This window comes from Dermacentor andersoni, chromosome 3, assembly GCF_023375885.2.
Source record: "Dermacentor andersoni chromosome 3, qqDerAnde1_hic_scaffold, whole genome shotgun sequence".
NCBI lineage: Eukaryota > Metazoa > Arthropoda > Arachnida > Ixodida > Ixodidae > Dermacentor > Dermacentor andersoni.
The window spans coordinates 232,464,768-232,479,943 of record NC_092816.1 but is presented as its reverse complement, the minus strand read 5'-3'; the positions used below and the strand labels follow the sequence as shown (position 1 = coordinate 232,479,943).

At 43.5% G+C, this 15,176-nt stretch overlaps 1 long non-coding RNA gene across 1 annotated transcript; it reads right to left on the bottom strand.

Moving 5' to 3' along the window:
• Positions 1-1,357: 1,357 nt before the first annotated feature.
• LOC126536116 (uncharacterized) lies at positions 1,358-7,127 on the bottom strand. The gene is made up of 3 exons (XR_011893559.1): positions 6,740-7,127; positions 5,898-5,988; positions 1,358-1,759 (listed from the first exon to the last, which is right to left on the bottom strand). It is a non-coding gene; the product is annotated as an uncharacterized lncRNA (long non-coding RNA).
• Between the last annotated feature and the right edge of the window lie 8,049 nt (positions 7,128-15,176).

Sequence of the window (15,176 nt, the reverse complement as noted above, 5' to 3'; positions counted from 1 at the left end):
AATTATTTCAGATATTTATTAACTAATTAAGAATTATGTAATTAGGCAGAATGCAAAATATAATCAGAGTATCTCCAAGCGACGGCAAACAACATTACCTTCATTTTGTCTAGTTACATCGCATTTACATATTTCTAAATCTTGGTGCACGATAGTTAAGACACCCTGTAGATCAAAAAACAATATTACAATTTTCATAATCATCTCTTGCGTGTTATTGGTGGCTATGGCTGCTTCAAGTTATTCTTTCAGTACAGTACAAGCAGTTTTGAAGTGAAATTGTTTTGCATCGAGGGCGTGTAATCTAGAAAATCAAGCAAAAGGTCAAGTTTTGTTAACTATTCAGATGTTTAACTAAGAAGCTGCAGGAAAAGGAAACAGGACACAACACCTAATAAACAATGCAAAATTTGAAAATTTAAACTGAACAAGAAACCAGTTTTTGAAAACACAGAAGAAAGCCAGCAGCTTACGTCGAATACACCCTTGCTATGTACTGCAAGTGAAGTTGTTACCGCAATGCATGGGCACCATATGAACGTAACAATCAACAACTTTGAGCAGAATATTAACACCACTAAATGAACTGGCCTTTGAAGATTCTTGATCTGAAATCCTCAACGACTTGTTCTGGCGTTTAATCTGTCGAGCTCAATCTGTATTCCCAAAAGCTGGCTCTCGGCCATAATTTCTCTAAACGCAACATCAGCTTAAATCTCAAGATAGGGTTGACCTGTAAATAAAGTGGATAATGCATGGCAAACATCATGAACACTCTTACATGTTAACCAGAGGGTTCACTCATGCAGCCATGGAATTGTGATGCAGACACATTATATTGAAGCTGGTTTTGTGAAGTGTTTCATGCTTCCAAGGCTTCTTCTCCAGTTGTGAAAGCTGTCTCCACTAGCTAAATAAGCGATGAGAATAAAAAAAGAACTTCAACATGCTCACAATACGTTGGCCATTTGCAAGTAAACAGCAGCCTTTTTGGGCGCCCAGGTTGCCTGGTGCAAATCTACTATGCCACAGTACTTGCGTTACCCAGTACCAGCCACTTTAAAATGCAATGTGTTCAGAGCCCTTTCCCTCTGTTTTTTTGCTTTGGAAACAGTTTACCATGTGTTCAGTAGGTGTCGAGAAAGGGGACAGAAAACACTGTGCACCAGTGATTTCTAATGTTTTGCTGGATGCAGCACACCGCACCGGATGCAGGTGAAGCCAGTGGAAATGCGGTGTCATGCAGGCGCTTGTCCTGGAAGCAGGGCATATGGTGGACTAACTAGTGCGTGCGATCAGATAATTTTGCTGCCGAAAAACTTTTCTTTGTGGTTTTTTACATTTTAGGAGGTCTCTACATGTCTAGTAAGCGCTTTTATGACAATCTGAACCCGTATACGATAGTGTTCTCTTACATCAAGTTTTTTCTCATTTACCAGTGTCCCCATTGCACGCCACTTATGTTAGCTACACTGTAGACACTGCAATGGAAAAATTCTGGACACCTCGAAACACTGCTTGGGTAGGTTATGGCACATCAGGCAGGCATGTTAGGGGAAGAAATGCCACACACCCGTGCAAACGAAGTGCTGCCGCAAAGTTGTGAAGCACCAACTTCCGGGACAAGGTTGGCTTCAGTCGAGGGTGCTCGATGTGCTGTCCATCCCCTGTAGTAGAGATCAGTGGTGTGGACCCTTTTATACTGGCTGCCTTTTCTGGTCGGAACCTTGGCAACAGCTTCCACCATACTTTTTTGAACCTGCAACATGTGCAGAGAAAGTCACATCACTGTGCGTTGACTGTATGGCTTTATTGTTCTACACATTCTATCAAATCATTAAAAGATACAGTTCGCACATTTTTACTACTGTATATAGACAGTCTAGTTGCTAGACACGCGAAACATTACCATCCCTCTGACAGAATGCAACAATAGAAGCGTACACTGTAAAGCTACACTAAAATTTAAATTGATGTGACACCGTATGAGCATACAGTATGCTTACTGTATGCTCTAGCCCTGTGTCAAGTAAAAGTTAATCGTCAATCATTTATGGTGTATTTCTACTTATTCTGGGTCATCAAACTGTACAATCAATGTTCCAAGTTTACACATTGTTGGCTTTTGATTGCCTATGTGATCCGTTTCCTACTTACACATGCAGTAATCCGACTGTAATAAGGAAAAAGAGTTAGAAAAAGAAATGCCATGATAATCTTCCACACTTGCTGAGGGCAGGAACAATGGCCAATAGCATGTGGTTGAAGCTACATAAATACTCAGTTTTCACACAGCTTAATTGTTCAGCAAGTAATAAAGAGGTACGCTGTGCGCCTCTGCATAACCAATAAAATCTGACTACTTGACACTATACTAAGGCTGCTGCTTGATAGTGTTCAGCAGTTCGGCTTTGGTTTTCTGATATACAGAACTGTTTAGGTACCAGTAGTTTACTTTGCGATAAAATGGAACTTGGAGCACTGGTCATTTGCACATAAATAATGCGACAGCAAATATAACACAAGGATAGGAATATGGGTCTCTTAGAAAAAGTACATACACATTATGAATATAATGTGATGTGATGCCACAATGAAACAGAAAGCAACGCATAGAAGTGGACGGCACTTCCATGCCACCAAGGTTATTGGACAGACAGTACTTCAGAAGTGCCCGCAACACAGTCAAAGAAGGCAAAGCAGCATTTCTTTGCGTTCAACACAATGCATTGGCGGGCTAGTATGTGCGAATCCATAAACACTTCGTTTAGCGCAAAACAATGGACACAAGAAAGACGACCAGCACAAGGCGCTACTCTCAACTGACATCACTTTATTGCGTCACTCCTTTATAGATAGTAGAATCTAGAAGAACATGTGCAGTGAGCACCATGTGCAGGGACCACCAACAACCGATCACAAGAGCGCACTCATGCGACGGGATCCAAAAAACCATATTGAGCACTGCACAAGGTTAAAGAAGGCACACTAATGCACTGTGACCCCAATGACTGTATGAAGAAAGCTTCCGATAACTCTCGGGCGGTGGTATCACAGCACTTTTTCAGAATCATAGTATCACGAAACATGGCTTTGCACTTCCATATTTTACAATGTTGAGCCACATGGGAACCTGTGCCTGTTGGTATGGATCGCTTATGTTCGCAATGTTTCGTGATACTACGATTTTGAAAAAGAGCCGTGATACCACCGCCAGAGAGTTATCGGAAGCTTTCTTCATACAGTCATTGGGGTCACAGTGCATTAGTGCGCTTTCTTTAACCTTGTACAGTGCTTAATATGTTGTTTTTTTGGATTCTGTCGTATGAGTGTGCTCTTGTGATCAGATGTTGGTGGTTCCTGCACATGGTGTTCACAGCGCATGTTCTTCTAGATTCTGCTGTCTTCAAAGGAGGGACGCAATAAAGTGATGTCAGTTGAGAGTAGCGCCTTGTTCTGTCATCTTTCTTGTGTCCATTGTTTTGCGCTAAAAAAGCAATTATGTATTCCTTGTGTGTGTTTGAAGACAGCTCCACACGCAGTAGCGATTCCAGTATTGCTGCACAGTGGTTTAGCTCGCCGCAGCTTGAAGTGCCACAAAATATAAGGAAAGAAACCTGCATTATAGTTTTGTTGCAAACAAGAATATAACGTGAAGTGCATTCTGAGGCCAGAAACTATAGAAATACATTTCTTGATGCACCACTGTGCAGGGTTTTATAGCAAAGTCAAATACATTTAGTGTAAATATCACACTATGATGGTATGCAATGGTGGTAATCTGTAATAATATAAAAGGTGCCTTAATGTTACAACAAAAGTTGACATTACTTAATAATAGCCCTCTAAATTTAGCATGCAGGGGCACCACTTGGTTAAACAATAGTGATGTAATGTCTATGTACACAAGTATTACCCATGCATTTCTGCCATTGTCCAAATGGCATAAATGAATGGGTAATACTTGTATACATAGATATTACATCTCTATTGTTTAACGAAGTGGGTAAACTATGTCTGCCTCATACAAGATTAGAATTAAACCATAAATTATATATAGTCACCCTAACAGTAACACCTCATTTGAACTTCACAGCAAGTAGACGTCACCTATTCAAAGTTTATATGTTGAATGTAACGAACCCTCAATACAGCAGCGCAGAGCATTCTTCACATTTCCTTACGTACTCAGAATTCAGTCATCACCGCAACACATATGCTACAACATCGTCACACAGTGCAACTCACGCTTACACTACACAAATAAACCAAACATGATTAGGCCACTTGTACTGCGGTATGAGCAATAGTGTCGGGATTATGAAATTCCCCACGAAGTCCTCCAGGTTGCCAAGAAACCAGAATGGTTGGCCCCGTGATACGATTTCACGCAGTTGTGCGACTGGACATTAACACATTTAAGGAAAAGAGACACTCCTCACGACCACATCATACAAGAATTCCGTGCTCTTCAGGACCAATATCAAAATCACATGCAATTCTACACTGATGGGTCCAAAACAAAAGAACACGTGGGTGTAGGGGCCGTAACAGAAAATTGCGAAAGAAGTATTCGTCTACCAAAACATGCCTCTGTTTTCACTGCTGAAGTTTACACTGTATGGGTTGTAGTTAAATAGATTATCACTGGCAAGCACAAAAACAGTCATTTTCACTGATTCCTTAAGTACACTGAAGGCTCTAAACCTAAAATATGAGTGTGAACCCCTGTTAGGGGACATACTAAACATGGTCGCGCTTAACAAATATGGGAGATCAATCCACTTCTGCTGGGTACCAAGTCATGTTGGGATACTGGGTAACGAAGCAGCCGGTAGATATGCATCGATGGCAGCGAACAAAGAGATAACAAACACAACACTTCCATACAAAGATAGCATGCACGCGATTAGAAAAGCCTTAACGGCGAAATGGCAACGCGAATGGGACCATTGTGCTGACAACAAACTACATCTCACGAAACCCATAGTTGGCGAGTGGAAGTCATGCTACCATCAGGAGCGGTTCATCAATGTAGTTTTATGCCGACTACGCATTGGGCACACACACCTCACACACAATTACTTACGAAAGAAGACACACCAACATGCGAGAAATGTCAACAGCCACAAACAGTTATGCACATATTACTCACATGTACGCAGACTGAAACACACAGACGAACACTTTTGCACAAACTATGTCAACCACACATACCTTTACACCCTGCTCTAATTTTAGGTGATGATCCGCTAGTCCCATTATGTGACGTTCGTAAATTTCTAGACGACACTGGATTTTTACATAAAATATAGATTATTAACAAAGCCTTTTCCTTCATTAACTGGATTTTAAAACACCTCATGTTTGGCGCAGCATAGCCTTAGCCGCTTTTGCGCCATTAAACCCCATTTAACTAACTAAGTAAGGAGACGCCTGTTGATGCCAGCCTCCCCCAATGCTAAACTCTGCTGCATGCTTTACAGAGAAATTATCGTGGTATCACTAAACTCTGAAGCTATTCAGGACTGCAGCATTGTAGAAGACATCTACAAATGTCCCATTTCATGTGTAACAGCCTGATTTGCTTGCACATCTTACGAAGTGCAAATTAAAATTACTTCTCCTTGTTTAGCATTTTTGCCTGCTAGACCACAATCCAAAGCCATCAATATATTAACATATTACCTCAAAGAACCTAATTTGGCTTATAGATGAACACCTTCGCATACTGCCACAGCTACACTCTGTCATATGCGTTGCAATCATAAAGGAGTGCTTGTCCACCAGCACTCCAATGTCACTAACAGTCATCACCTACACAGCTTGATTCAGGTGGCAGGTGGCAGTCATGATTCAGGTGGCAAATAGCTAAGAGAAAAAAAAAATCCACTCACTTTGAGAGCTACAATACTGCGATAACTTGAGAGAGATGGACCCATTGCAGGCAGCAGACCTCTTCTCAGCTCCAGCACAACAGCAACTTGCCTTTCAGTAAAAGAAAAGGATTGATTAGTAATGATAAGTTACCTTGTTTTTGCTGAGTATCAATACAATCTGACTTTCATGCATATCCACTCTCCACTTTAGTAATACAACTGAATTATTCGTAAAATAAAAGAGTCAATGATGATACCATTCGCTTCTCTTGTATGTCCAATTTTTTTCGCACTGATACCCCGTTTACTGCTTGCTTACTGACACGAATGCCTTGACTGCCCAGACATCATTCGAAGCAACACGTCTTGCTGCACTGCAAAACGTTGCACCGAGCAAACACAGCCGAGCAGCCAGAGCAAAGAACTTCTTTTTTCTGGTCACAATTAAAACGTGCACCCAAGCAAGAAAGTAACGATCACAGGTAGTGAGCGACTGCTATTGCCTCGAACGTTTATTTCCGTATTTTAACAGAAGTTCTTGTATCGGATACAGTATGCTCTCAAGCCAATACAAGCGTCAATACAAGTGCGCAACTGAACGCAGTTTTATTCTACGCTTTTAACGCGAGTGAGCAAAAGGTTAGAAGTACCTCACGGAAATTGCGATCGAGCCGATCGCGCTACGACTGGAATCGATCTGAAAAGATTGGGTGATCCCTTTCCCCATTCATGCGTCAGTTTTGCCCTAAGACGTTGCATAGTGGTCTTTTGGAACAATATTTCTGTTCGCGACACCGGCTTACCACACATCACTTTAACACCTACGTTATGCAAATCAAATAAGATTAAAATGGACTTACCTCATGAGCAAGTTACGAGTGCGCGTAGACTGTTGAACACCCGTTGAGAGCAAGCAGGATATATCCGTGTCCAAGCGCATACGTGCACCCAAACACAGGACAACTTCTTCGATGCCGCAGCGTGCAGAGTTTTGTACACGAAGTGAAAGACATCCAGCGCAAATATCTCCGCGCGATGACGGCAAATGACGAGCGCACAAGCGTACAAAACACAGCGACAAATTCGGAACTTTGCCAATTCGAACGTGCCGAGACCCAAGCAGCGTAACCATCCATCGTTTCTGTCCTTCGCTCCCGATGCGTCAATCTCTCTTCCTTGGAGTCTTGCTTCACTCTTGAGTACAAATCAAGAGATATTTACGGCAAATTAAGAACTTTTACAACACGACACGAAAAATTCCGGCTGACTACACATGTGCAGCTCCGTCTGCCACTCCTAATGCCCCAACCACTGGCACGCGCTGGAAAGCTTCGGCGCGCGCCGAAGGGTCAAATGCGTCAAAGCGTCGGTCGGGAACTCGCTGAAGCGGAACGTCGCGCAGCGATTACGTCTACTGCCGATGCTAGAAGTTTGCCGGCGCGCGGCGAAGCTGCGCCGGCGTGCACCAATGGGAGGCTGCGACGCCTCGCAGGCGTCAACCAATCGGAGGCTGCGGAGCCTCCGGCTGCTAGGACTGTAATGGCCGACCGTGTGGAGACGCCGGCACCAACGATCGTCCGAGTGTTTTGGACGCACGACGCGCGCGACAGTGTTCCTGAAAGACAGTGTTGTAAAAGTAGGCCGACAACGACACGATCAACCGACCGACGACCGTAGGTTGTGGCAGTGCGACGTGGATCCGAAGCGACTTCGAACGACGCCGACTAATCCAACCTGCCCACTGGGTTCCGCCGGGCTCGGTACGATCGTCTGCTAAAACAGCCAACCGAATCACGATTGCCGCAACGTCTGTGCTTGTTGTATGTGCATTTTGTTGTGCTCAAAACGAATGGAAACACGTTTACGAGCTCCGAAGTCTGGATAATCAACACTCGCCTATCGCCGATGTTGTTTACGTTACGCGTAGGCCTAGCGCGTCCATCGAGTTCGTAACTGGCGAGTGAACGAACTCACCTGAGAAATCTGTCGTAGGAAATGAATTTTCAGGTCCGTTTGGTGCTGCAGTGATTTAAAATATGGCACTCTTGACTTCGTGTGACCTGTGACGTGGTGAATGAACCGTGTGGAAGTTGGGTTGGTCAACCGCGGCGTGTTTCGTGTGGTGTCGGTTGACTCAAGTTTAACGGGCAAGCTCTGCGCTGTTTCCAGTGGTAAAGATAACTCCCGAAAGCGAACTACACTAGTAGCCGAACTATTGGAAGTACTTACATAATCAGCCGTGCCGCCTGTTTCAGATGACATTGCGCTCTTTTATTCGGCATGTGAATCCAGTTCAGTACAAGTTCACTGTACTCATTCACTCACTTCTTTCAAGTGCGACCGTCTTTTGGGCTAGTTGGGGATAAATCGCTCGTGTAGCAATCAAGAACACTGACGCACTGAAGCATACGTGGCAACGCAGTCATATTTGAGTCAGTGTGTCGTTATAGTTGAGCACTGCAAAAAGAAATTATCTGTTTGCAACGTGTGCCCTGTGTGCAGTGCATAGCAGGACCTGCATCATGCAAGACCTATGCATGTAGCAGCGTATACCACGATTGCTTCGATGCCCGCTTCAGAAGCAGCAAGTACTGAGTCAATGAAACTGTAATTGAATTTTTATCTCACTTTTTGCTTATGGAAAGTGTAGATGGTGTGAGTGCATTGTGGGGAAGGTGAAAAGGTGTCATCAGTGTTTTGTGCAGTCAGTATGCTTAAACTGCTGGAATCCCTTCAGCCTCTACTAAAATGTTTCTTGCTGCGATACTATAAATTGTAGTCAGGACAAAGATGTACTCAAAACCAAGTTACTAATGCATCTGCCCAGAATGTGTTTGATTAACAAGTTAACGCTTCCACAACAACAATATGCCGATGAACAGCATATGTGCTTACAATAAATACATTCCGTAAAGGTGAACGACTGGGCCTACAATATCAAACTTTGTAGTAGCACCGTAAAAAGTGCTGCCATGCGTATCAGCCACAACGAAACTGCTGCACGTCCAACCTTCTTCCTTGGAGGCACTTCTATAAAGACTGTTCGGGCCCTTCTCATCCTGGGTGTAGCATTTAGCTGTTCTCTCAATTTTTCCACATATGTCACCAGCACTGTATGTAAGCACCGGCCCTTTCTTGGGTTTGTGTCCCGTGTGTCCCTTCCCTGATGACCTAAGGTTTTCCGAGCACTCTACACTTCTATCATTCTGTCACGACTTGAGTACTGCTCATCAGTATAGTTCCCGTACCAAACTCGCGAGGCTACAAAACTTCAGCTTGTTTTGTGCCGGACAATACGCACCCTTTACTCCCGTCTTTTCGGTTGTCACAAGCTCATGCCAGCCTTCGAGGATTGCCTCAAACCCCTCAAGTAGCACACCCTGCAATACCAACGCAACATTGCACTAGTCTATACTGCAGGGTGTTTGACGTCTCTCTAAACAGCACTAATCTTTTTTCACTTCGTCTGAACAAGTGGTCAGCACAGCCTGAGCCCTCATCACGCCTGTATGGCCCGACACCACAACTCATGATTATATCTGGCATGCAGAGCTTTCTCTCCACCCCCCTGGCGATTTGTATTCTCCTTCCTTGGAACCAGACTTCATTGGCACTCCTGTGTGTTGTGCACCTGTCGAGTGTGTGCGTGTGTGCTGTGCTGTGTTGTTGAGCAAGTGTGTGTGCACGTGGAGGGGAAGGAAGTGTCTTCTGCATCCTGGAAATTCCTGCTTTAGATGGCTGGTTATCAGATTCTCTAACATACAGGCATCAGCCTTCTTTGTAGTCTAGTGTGCCAAGTTACCACTAAGATTATTATTATTATTATTATTATTATTATTATTATTAGAATCATTACTTTGACCACATTGATTGTGTTGAAGCCAGCGTGACACATAATTCAAAATATTTCTGGAGCTTTGTGGGCTCTCTCTTCTAAAAGGAGTGCCAAAGATATACGTCTTCTTCATGAAAATAGTGGTGTTGTCTCGAACACTGCTGATGCCTTTGCAGAACATTTCTGTTTGCTATATGGTGTGAAATATGCTTCAAGTAACCTTCCTTCTCAGTCTGGCGCAGTGTATGCTAACAGTCAATGAAAACCTCGTTTCCAAGTATATGAAGTGCCTTAAACTTTGCCTTAAACTTTCCCTTTCTTGTGGTGTTGATGGTATTTCCTCCACAGAGCTTAACCCTTTGAGACGCTGTCTACACAATTGGGCACAGCAGGAGCGTGCATCAATAGCAAAAGCACTGATGAAAGTAATGGTATTTAAAATGTGTTTCATACATCTTGAAACACTTATTATTGGAACTGTGCTGCAATTTTGAATAATGTGCAGAATGTTTTAACAAAATGAGTGAGAAGGTGGACGGCTGGGTGTTGTTACTCTGTGTCAGTATGTTGTATGTAGCGGGTTCACTTCTTTCATTGTTTTTTACAATGTCGTGCACCAGGCATAATTGTCAAGTGGCTGGATAAGTGCTTTTCAAGCTTTTCAAAACACGAAATAGTACATGTTTTCATATTTTGTGTTCCTGTAGTGAGTTTTCGCATGGAGTCGAAATTTTGTAAACTTGACAAAACTCGCTAAACTATTGAAAATTCTTAATATTTGCTGCGGCTGTACACTTTCTACGATTCTGAGGATGCAAGAGATGTGGTGAAAGCAACTTTTCAATCAACGGGATAAAGTGGTGTCTGAAAGGGTTAAGATGTATGGAAGCATACTTGTTCCTCGTTCTCACAAGCATCTTCAATAGTTCCCTAAAGTCTAGTACCTTTTCTAGCACTCGGAAGGTAGCATGAACATTGCCCATGCACAAATCAGGTGCTAGATGTGCAGTTACTAACTGCCGACCTATATCTATCCTCTTCAGTGCGTCAGGTGTTTGAATCGATATGGGATTCCTCGCTTTCTGTTAGTGCTAAGAGCATTTTAATAAATGAACAGCATGACTTTGTGTGCCGACATTTCAGACTTTCAGACTGTCAACAGTGTTCACTACTGCATCGACTTCCAAAAAGACATTTTTTCACTCTCGAACTGGTGCAGAAACAATAAGTACTCTTAAATGCTTCCAACACTATGGCATTAAGTTATATGCACAAAACGCACCATGTGAAATTTTGATACACCCTACGTGATGCTCCACTCCTTAGGGTCGATGAAATGAAAGATCTTGGTGTGTACTTCGACAAAATGCTAAGCTTCTCCACATAGATAATTACACAAGATGTCCTTCACGCTCTTGGAATTGCATGCCGTATATTGCATGATTTCCACTCACCTGTTGTGTTTCTGAAATTCTGCTGTGTGCCTCCAACTACTAGAGTATGCCTCTGTAGGAGGGGGGTGCAATGAGCAAATCTAATTCTGACCTCATTGAACGCATCCAGAATAAATTGATGTCTATCTTCAAGCACCACTTTTGCCATTCTGGCGACCACAGTTGAGCCTTTGTTCCTGCACCTTTTGTTCCTGTATAAGGTGGTCCATGACATTATACATTCCTTAAAGCTTCTTGATCATATGCATTTGTTTGTGCCGCAACAGTATACCAGGTAGCATTCCACATTCGTTGCCTGGGCTTGTTACAAGATTGTGCTAATAAGACTCGACTCCAAAACATACTTCAGAGTTCATTTCCTGTGTTTTGTGTATCTAAATAATCACGTAGGATTAACTCCCTTTTACTTTCTCGCGTTTCCTTTTTTCCCTATTTGTTTCTCTATCTTCCATTTTTTTGTCTACTGCATTCATGTTTTCTCTACATTTTGTCTCACATAGTTAGTGCTCGTTAAGTGCACCAGTACAAAGGCTCTCTAGCTGTTCCTGGGCACTACAATAAAAATTTGAATGATTGACTATTATCGTAGTATAAAACTGTGCTTTTTAAGTATGTGCTAGTATACTATTTTAGTGCAGTAGCTTTCGTGCAATTAAAAAAAGGGCATGAATTAAGAAGAGAGAGAGAAAATGATAAATGAAAGGTAGGGAGGTTAACCAGGACTGAGCCCGGTTGGCTACCCTACACTGGGGAAAGGGAAAGGGGGACGGAAAGATTAAAAGAAGAGAAAGTCCACTGGGGATATCAGTCGGTCACTCAGTCTGGATCACAGACGCTGACTCAATCCGGTATCTTTCAAATATCGCAGCAGCGCTTTTGTGGCCTTTTGTAGCTGCGATATGCGAGGCCATGGTCCCAAGATCTTGTTCAAGGTGAACGGCTTTCCATCTAGCTGATTGAGAGCTCTGCAGAGGTCTTGCCTTTCATCTTCAAAAGATGGGCAGTAGCACATTAGGTGTTCTATGGTTTCCTCGACACCGCAGGCATTGCACTCGGCGCTATCAGCCATTCTAATCAAAAATGCATATGCACTGGTGAATGTGACGCCCAAACGTAAGTGGCACAGCACTGTTTCCTCATTTCGCAGAAGACCTGGTAACAGCCGCAGTTGCATAGAGGGATCGAGGGAATGCAATCGATGTTGAGTGAATCCAGGTGTGTGCCACTTTTCCAATGTCAAAAGAGTGTGCTAGCTTGCCTAAGTGTTGGGCTGTGTCAGTCTGCGATAAAGGTACAGAAATAAGGGCTGCTCCTTCGTGGGCTTTCGTAGCAGCTTCGTCAGCGAGGTCGTTGCCGGAGATACCGCAATGACCAGGCAGCCACTGAAACACGACGTCGTGTCCTTTCATGATCATGTGATGGTGCATTTCTCGTATCTCCGACACGAGTTGTTCACATGACCCGCGACGGAGAGATGACAGAAGACATTATAAGGCCGCCTTTGAATCGCAGAATATTGCCCACCGATTAGCCGGTTGGTTATTAATATAATCAACGGCACCCCGGAGGGCAACAAGCTCCGAACCGGTCGATGTTGTCAAATGAGAAATCTTGTATTGGATGCTTAGTGATCGTGATGGTATAACCACTGCGCTGGTGGAGCTGGTCTGAGTGGAAGAACCATCCGTATATATGTGGACTCGATCAAAGTAGAAAGTGTGCAAACAATCCAGAGCTGCTTGCTTCAAGGCCAGGGTAGGCAGGACGGTCTTCTTTCTTATCCCTGGAACCGTAAGACGCACTTGAGGTTGCTTTAAACACCACAGAGCTGAGGTTGAACGTGCTGAGGGTGTGAAGCCCGATGGTAAGGAGGCACGATGGATGCTGACCTTGTTGGAGAAGGACGCCTGTGGTCGTCGTTCTGGCATGAATTAAGAAAGTGCAATAATATGCTATGTGCCTGATCATATGCATTGTGCTATTTATTTCTTCTGAGTTTTAATAATGGCTGGCTACTGTATGCAGTGTTGTGCAATAAAATAATATGCCACAGCAATTATTGCGGGCCTCGCAGAACAAATTGAATATATCTTTCTCAGTCAAAACATCATAGCAGGCTGAAAACAATAAACTGCAATTTTTCTTTTTGTGGTGACGAAGTGTATAAATTGTGAAAATAACCTGTTTATATATTTCTTATACTATGCAAATGAGCTGCTCCCATACATTCGAATAAGTGCTTCAATAGTACGACTTGGCAAAGGGCAACGAAAGACTCCTATTAAAACCCTCTAATTCTCAAGCTTGTATTATCTGACGGTATGTCATTTGATTAATGTAAAGAAAGGCAAACTTGATATGTGGAAACCAGTTACAATAGAACATGGCCCTTACACTGTGAAAATGTTTTGTAGCAATACACTCAATGTGAAGGCCTCCGGATGGGGTGTTGATGCGTCAAAACAACCCAGAATAATAGAGGTGCTCCATGGGCTAGATTTGGCAGAATCAAGAATTGGGGGGAGACAAGATACGAATTGCATACATTTTAGCTATTCTAGTTTTTTTTTTTTTTGAGTGCTACAGGGGTTTCAATTCTGTTTTGCTGATTTTCTCAGAACCCACTTGTTCACGTTTCTTTCATGCACCAACAAGCATAATTATATTGACACGGATGCTTTATCTGTATCCGGTTACCGTATTTCAACGGCTAAAAAATGTTTAACGTTATCGCTCGGTGCAGGATGCACCTGAACGTATCGGAAGTTTCGCGAATGTTATCGATGGTTCTGTCTGTTGTCGACGAACCTTGCTAATCTGATTGCATACGCGACACGAATTGTGTTGTAGTTTCTGGAAGGCACGCGGACACCAGCGAATAGGCTGTAACTTTCGACGACTGCCGTATGCAAACCGACGCGCTTGACCCGCAGATGAGATTTTCTACGATTGCCGACATTGCTCGCCGCTATCGTTGCGATTGAGCCGGCACTATTCATTTACCGTCACTACTACGTGGCAATATTTCCAACACAGATTTTTTTCAGTTACACGTTGCACGCCTAATTCTTACATAGTTGGCTGTGCAATAAGCTACCAAAAAATGAAATGGTGCAACAGTTTTTGATATATGGCATCGTCGTGCAGGTGTTTGCAAAGCGATCTTGCAGACAGACGACGCGCGAGCGCTGATGTCGATATTTTATACACTATTGTTACTTCAAAAATAAAAACAAACTGTTGCGGCAGGTGTATATTCATTATTCAAACGTGTTTTTAATATCTAAAAGCACATACAGATCAATAACTTATTGTTTCGAGCTTAGTTTACAGCAAGCTGTTTTAGGCCGGACTTTGACGGATGAAGACGGAGTAGTCCAGCAACAGTGCGCCGCAGCCGAGGAGCGAGCTTCGGCGCGCGTCAAGGCTTTTCTCCAGTGGTTGCGCGCCCTTTCCCTCCAGCCGAAGCGAAGCGACGCATTCGCTTGCCAGCGCGCGCCGAAGCTTTCGGCGCGTGCCAGTAGTTGGGGCATAACGGACGCGCAGCGCGCGCTGCCCCCTGGTGCCGGTTTCGTTTTCAGAATCGGTTTCGTTTTCGCATTTGTGCTCTAGTTACTGTATGGTATCAGTTCAACGAGCACAAGCTATCTTGGCACGCTGGAACGACACGTGCCTTTCCTTGCCCTCTATTTCCACTACCCCCTTTCCCTCGCTCTGGTATAAAATGCCCAGCGCAATAAACATAACAGTTCACTGTTGTCTTGAAACGCCTGCTGTTGGTTTCTTCGACCGGGACCCGGTTGATACAGTTACTGGAACTGCAATATAATTGCTTGACAATTAATTGAATTCTAAAAGAGGAGAACACTTTCTCTCCCACAAGTTAGTGCGTTTTATACAAAGGGAGAGAGAATGCAAGAAGCAGAAAGGCAGGGAGGTCAACCAAAGCGTTCGCTACTGGGGATAGCTAACCCCTGTGCTGCAATGAAGTGCAAAGCAATGCACTGC